Source organism: Solanum tuberosum, unplaced genomic scaffold (genome assembly GCF_000226075.1).
Source record: "Solanum tuberosum cultivar DM 1-3 516 R44 unplaced genomic scaffold, SolTub_3.0 scf00007, whole genome shotgun sequence".
NCBI classification, from domain to species: domain Eukaryota; kingdom Viridiplantae; phylum Streptophyta; class Magnoliopsida; order Solanales; family Solanaceae; genus Solanum; species Solanum tuberosum.
Window position 1 is genome coordinate 3519521 of NW_006238933.1, and position 6450 is coordinate 3525970.

At 35.2% G+C, this 6450-nt stretch overlaps 1 long non-coding RNA gene across 1 annotated transcript; it reads left to right on the forward strand.

Moving 5' to 3' along the window:
* Positions 1-1273: 1273 nt before the first annotated feature.
* LOC107060782 (uncharacterized) lies at positions 1274-2912 on the forward strand. Its single transcript, XR_001473522.1, has 2 exons — positions 1274-1325; positions 2742-2912. It is a non-coding gene; the product is annotated as an uncharacterized lncRNA (long non-coding RNA).
* Positions 2913-6450: the final 3538 nt, after the last annotated feature.

The window sequence follows — 6450 nt, forward strand, 5'->3', positions numbered from 1 at the left end:
TGGAGTACTTGGTTTTGTTCTGCTAAATGTTAGATTGCTCTCAGGGGATGTGCATTGTTACCGCACACTTTTATTCTCCCATAATCTCATAGGTTGCATATGGTTATAGCCTGTGATATCTATCTATCTATCTATTGTCTTATGAAGAAATCAACAGCTATGTTACTTCCATAGTCTTGTAAGTAAAAAATATCAATAGGTTTATCTATTGTAACTGTAATTTTATAAGAGGAATGAGCACTTAAAGTCTCTAATGCAACATCAATTCAAAATATCATTTTTTTGATAGATATTCAAGGTAACAATCCTATGTAGCCTTCATATGATTATATAAAAGCTTCTTTTATTTTACTCTCATCTTATTTTTCAATTTTTTTGGGGGTGGAAAGTGTGGGATGGCTATCCATCTTTCATTGTTGATATGCTTTTGTGGTCAGTTTATTGTTTCAATTCCCAAGTTTTTTGTTCACATTGTGCTCCAATTCCAATAGTATACATGGTTGACAATAGTTTATGAAGGGAAATTCATTTTGTAATAACAACAAGTGCACACTTGTTATCCACATCATGAGTAGGAGAAAGACAAAAGGCAATCAATTCCTTTGTAGTAATTTCAATTTCTATGTGATTTTGACATCGTGTGATTTGTACCTTTCATTTCTTTGGTGCTTGCCATGTGCTTGTACATGATTTTCTAACGTCTGGTTATGAGTCACTTTGAAAATATATCTTTCCCCTCCCAAAAAAAACACACCAATTTAATGAAATTATGACGTTAAAATAAAGCAAAAATTGACAAGTCAATATAAGTAATTACATATTAAGTTTGCTTTGCTTTTTATTTTAATGGAAGAACATATAGTGAGCTAACTCCCTAGTCTTGTCCAATGATATAAATAGTTTTACGATAAATACATCATATTATGCATGTCCATTACACAATTTTCTGGGAAAACAGCTGATGATGCCTTTAGGGCAGTGCTTGGAAATGAACAGCCTGGCCGACTTAGGTGTTATGGCAGATCAGTGACAACAAGTTCTCTAAAAGAATATGAAGAAATTAACAAGCTAAAACAAAAGCATGCTAATGAAATCAGTTCTCTGAAGGAAGAAATGAATGAAAAAATGAATGAAATGAGAGTAGAAATATGACATTTTTTCAGTCAGTTGCTGCAAAACAACCCTAGATTGAATGTTCAAGATATACCAGGGGTTGTTGGATCTAATCTTATTTCACCTGTTGATGCAATTAGCGCGCACAAGTTGTAAAAGGCAAAAATATTCCACATTCTTCAGGGTCAATTCATGATTCGGTTCTTCAAAAGGTATTTTCTTGGTTCCTTAAGGCATTTCTCTCACTTTCTCTCCTCTGGAACCTCTCAATTGTATTTTCCTCAACTCTGTCTAGTTGTTCTTGTTGGCTGTTAGTTTGATCTTGCACAACAAGATCATTATAGTTATTATGAGTAGAAATAGTAGATTTGGTTGCTGATTTGTATGTGTAGTTGTGGCTCCATCCGGCAGTCCATGCTTGGTACTGATATTTTAGATATTTCTAGCAAAGTGCCCTGCCAAAAAAATGTGATCAATGGTGTCTTTTACTGGTTAATAGCAGCAGAAACACTTGAAATGTTGTTGACCAAAATTGTGAGCTTGTTCCTTTTCTCTCTAATCTGATCCCAAGTAGATGAGCATGTGAATTCTACATTTGCGTTGGGTTTCTAGATTGGTTGATTAGAAACCATGGGCTGGTAGTGAATTTGAGTCGCAAGAATGGTCGGGACAAGATCTGGAGGTGCAGTTTGATAGACAGTTTTCTGTTAAAGTTACACACTTTTTCTGTTAAAGTTGCACACTGGAAATCTGGAAATCTGGAATCTGGAAATCTGGAAATCTAGAAATCTGGAAATCTAGAAATCTGGAATCTGGAAATCTGGAATCTGGAAATCCATCAGGGTTTGAAATAAAAATGAATATTGAGGATTCATATAGCTAAAGCAACTAATTTTGAATTGATCTATAGTTGTTGTTTTAGAAGGTTCCATGCTTATCTTTAACATCTAGGATTCATATAGCTAAACATCTACTTTTGTATGTCTTTTTCAAATTCAACTCAACAAGCAGCTGACTCATTTTGTGTCCCTTCCAAAGCATTATTTTCTGGAAGGAAATTATAAAAAACCCAGAAAGGTTTTTGTAAGTTGTAACTTCTAGATTTCTGGTAAGTTAATGGATATGCATTCCCTGAAACTTTGGTCTTAGTATCATCTGTTCTCTCATAACATGAAGATCTATTAGGCCATCATCAAGCAAATTGAAGTTTATATCTTAGAGAAATTAGCAAAGGAAGCATACGGCATGTGTGCATGATATGCTTTTGGTAAATTCAACTAGGAATGACTAAAACTTTTAAAAACTAGGATAGGGGAATAGAAAATAAGAGAGTGGAAATAAGATGCTAATGTTGAGTGTGAGCATACAGCAACAATGGATAGTCATAGGTGATGAAAGAAAACAGATTAACAACATAGTAGCTGATGTTGTAGCTCCTCTGTTTTTTTATAACAGTGTGATTATGAGGGTGTTGTTGGAAAAATAGTGCAGCTTCACAAATTGGACCACATCTTTCGGTAAAAATTTAAAATCCAGAATTTTTGTGCAATGTGGAATGTGGAATGTGGAACTCTTTGCCTCTTCTATAATTGTTGCAATCTGATTTGTCATAAATTCTAAATGTGTAGGGAAATGGAGGTGATCAAATTTGAAGGGTCGCTACAAGTCAATTTGATCTCATTGAAGTGGCTGATGAAGAGTTTTTGAACTATTGTAAAAGTTTGAATACATTATGTTTGATTTTGTGAAATATATTCTTTGCTAGAATATATTGAACTATTGTAAGAGTACTTTTTGAACAATTGTGTACACATATTTAGAATATTGTTGTATAAGTATATGTGTAAGTACACAAGACGTACTATGTTTTGAAGTTTATTGCATATCTATATATTTGAATTACTTATGAGCCAATTTAATGCTTGAGATTATTTATTGCAAAATAATATTGGTGTTTTTTAATTAGAAATTGTGGCATATAAATATTTTATAGCCAAAATGATATGGCCACACTTAAAAGTGTAGCCATAGGACTGTAAATTGTGGTATGCACATGGGCAAGGACTACACTTCAAAGTGTTGTCATACATTAGATAGAAAAGGCAACACTTTAAAATTGTTGTCATATATTAGATAGAAAAGGAAACACTTACAAATCGTGGGCAATAAGGAATCTAAGGCCACGCTTAAAATTGTAGTTGTATGAGATAGAAATGTTGCTATTTGAGGTACATAAAAGCGTTGCCATTTTGCCTTCTAGGCTACGCTTTTAAGCGTAGTTGATAAGTCAACACTTGAAAGTGTTGCCTTAAACTCTAAGGTTACGCCTCTTTCGGCCACCCCTGGAAAATTGTTTCTTAAAGTCCAAAAGTGTAGCCTTTTATCAAAGGCCACACTTTTTGCTAGTTTAGGCTACACTTTACTGGGGTGGCCGTAGGCCTAAAATGTTGTAGTGAGAAGTTACATGGGAAGCGGAAGAAGCAATGAAATTGAAGTATCCTCATCTCTTTCAGATCGATGAGAAGGATGAAGATGCGTAGTTGAGGTGTTGATAAGTAAGTACAAGTCTATATGTATTATGTGATTATTAGTAGTACTAACTTAGGCTTGAACCAGTTTGGGCTGGATAACCATGCTAACATTTGAGGATGAATGTTTTAAGGGGGGAAAGATGTAACAGCCTGTAATACGCATATGCTTGTTATATTCTTGTGATACTTGACATAGCCTTATAGTATAGGTGAGAGACCATGATTCGTATATGATTAGTTTTGGTTTAAACTAGCTCGGAAGGTGATGTGATGCCTTGCACGTTTTAACATGTGTACTGCAAGTTAACTCCAACGGGAGTATTTAAAGAGACAGTAAGGTGGTAATTGAGCTTAAAGTTGAAACTTAAGTGTTAAGTGAAAGAAAAAGGGATTAATATTTAGAAAATGGAATAAAATAAATGAGTTGCTTGCTTGACTTAACTAAGCTAGTAGGTGACAAGTAGGTGCATCACCTACTTTGACTTATTGACCAGTCTAAAGGACGAAGTAGGTGCATTCCCTACTTGAGCTATATGGATCTAGTTTAAAAGGACAAGGTTTATGGATCAGATTTGGGCCTATGCTAAAGGACTCACTTAAGGCCCAAACTAAGTTAAAGAAAAGGAAAATGAAATTTAAGCCCAACAGCCAAATCTGTCAAGGCCCAATATTTAAGCACAGGTGAAAGCAAGTAACTGCATCACCTAGTTTTACCTTTTGAGCTGCTTGATGTACATAAGTAGGTGCATCACCTACTTGACCAATTAGTGGCCGAAAATGAAGCTTTCTAGTGGATATTCTTAAAGCTGAAGAAAGCTCAATATAAAGATATATTGACTGCTATTCTCACTCATTTTAACACACATTATTGAGGATTAACTCCAGCTCTTTCTCTCTCTTTACTCATAAGGATTAAACATCATCCTTAAAGTTCTTCTAGGGTTCTTGAAGAAACCCTTATCTCTCCAAGACAAGGTAAGTGAAAACACTTATGGATTTAGCGTAATTCTCCCATGGATGATTAGAAAAACATGTTATTCATGCTCAAGTATAAGTATAAAGGCATAATATTTCTAGAAGCTACTGCTCACTTCATTGGTTATTAAGATACTTTTCTCTTCTTCTTTGGTTTAAGTGTGAAGGGAAGTTGAAGTTCTAGAGGAATTCAAGTTATAAGGAGAAGTTGCAGAAATTGAGGTAAGGTGACTGCTCCATTTTCTTCCTCCTTATGTATGAGTTTGAGTGAGGAATTATGGGTGTGCTGTCATAAAGAACTTAAGGGGGTAGTGAGTTCAATAATTGGTTGTATGATAAAGAATATTTGAGGTTGTTTTATGTGTATTGTTGTTGGTGCAGTTTCGGTAATCTTGGAAAAGGATATATAATGTATGTATTGGGCAGAGAAGGAGGATGTGGTGATACACATTATTTTAAAGGTTATATGGGCACATTATCCGTCAAGGTTAGCTACTGTTTTACGAGGCTCACGGTGTGATAGCTGCTAATTTAAATTTATCATGACTTATATTGTAGATTAAAACCTGAAAGGGGAGGCTGAATCGTGATAGTTGTATTGATTAGAAGATAAGGTATGTAAGGCTATTCGATTCAATATTCTTCGGCATGAAATCTGATACTTGAGATTAATATCAATAAGTGAATTTCCTAAGTTCTGTTCCTAGTAAAGGAAACATAGTGGTAGCGTATGATTTCCAAATAGCTAACAATATGTCCCCCTCTCCTTAGTGTATAGAATTACTTCATTATATGTTTAGTACTCTATACTTGTATAATTATCCTCCTATGTGCTGGTATAGAAATGGTATTTGCAAAAGCAAGTTTGGTGAAACCTCCTCTTAGTCAGTTGAAGTCAATTGTGTCATTTAAGCTCACAAGTAATGCATTGATGTTACATAGCTCCTTATGTCATTGTTACTGCCTTGAAGTACTATTTTCATGTCTTCTACTACTGGTCTGTAGTTACAAATATAAAAAATGATTATGACCACCAAAACAACAATCTGAAAGATTAAAGAATCTAAGTAAAGCAATCTGTATATTTAAGGGTGGCAGCTCAAGGGCAAAAGCCTAGCATGGGCCGATCCCAATTTGCGTAATTATGAGGACCGCATCACAGGGGTTAAAATCCCTAGCATGGGTCATCATCTTTTACCACTGATCAGCTGGTCATTCGTATCACATGCCTTATAAAGATCATAACACACAGAAAGGTAAAGACAAAACTGTAACATACATGATCCCACAAGAGTTAAAAAAGGCGGTCTTCTGTTCTGATTTATGCACACATATATTGATACTTGGTTTCATTCGAATTCTTATTTTATTTATGTTATTGCCTTACATATTCAGTACATTTTCTCGTACTGACGTCCCTCACGAGGGACGCTGCATTTCATGCTGCAGGCACAACTACTTCAGCTAGTAGACCTCCTTGGTAGGAGCACATGACACTCAACTACTTTTGGTGAGCTCCAAATTGATTCGGAGCTTTACTGAGTCCTTGGTAGATTCATTTTGGTATTGTATCGTAGTTAAGGGTAAGGATGTGTCTGTCCCAACCTACTCTAAGGTTTTCTATCTTTTAGAGGCTTTGTAGACTTATGTATATGGTCCAGCTGCATCTTAACAAGTTGTGGTCTCAACGGCCAAGTCTTGTATATAAGTTTTGGGTCTACTTATGTTGGTTCGTATCGCTGCATCCTATGTGAACTTGTCACAAGATTGTCATAGTTATATGCATAGTTAAGCATAGGTTACATGCTGGTTCTCTCGGGCCTTTAGGGCA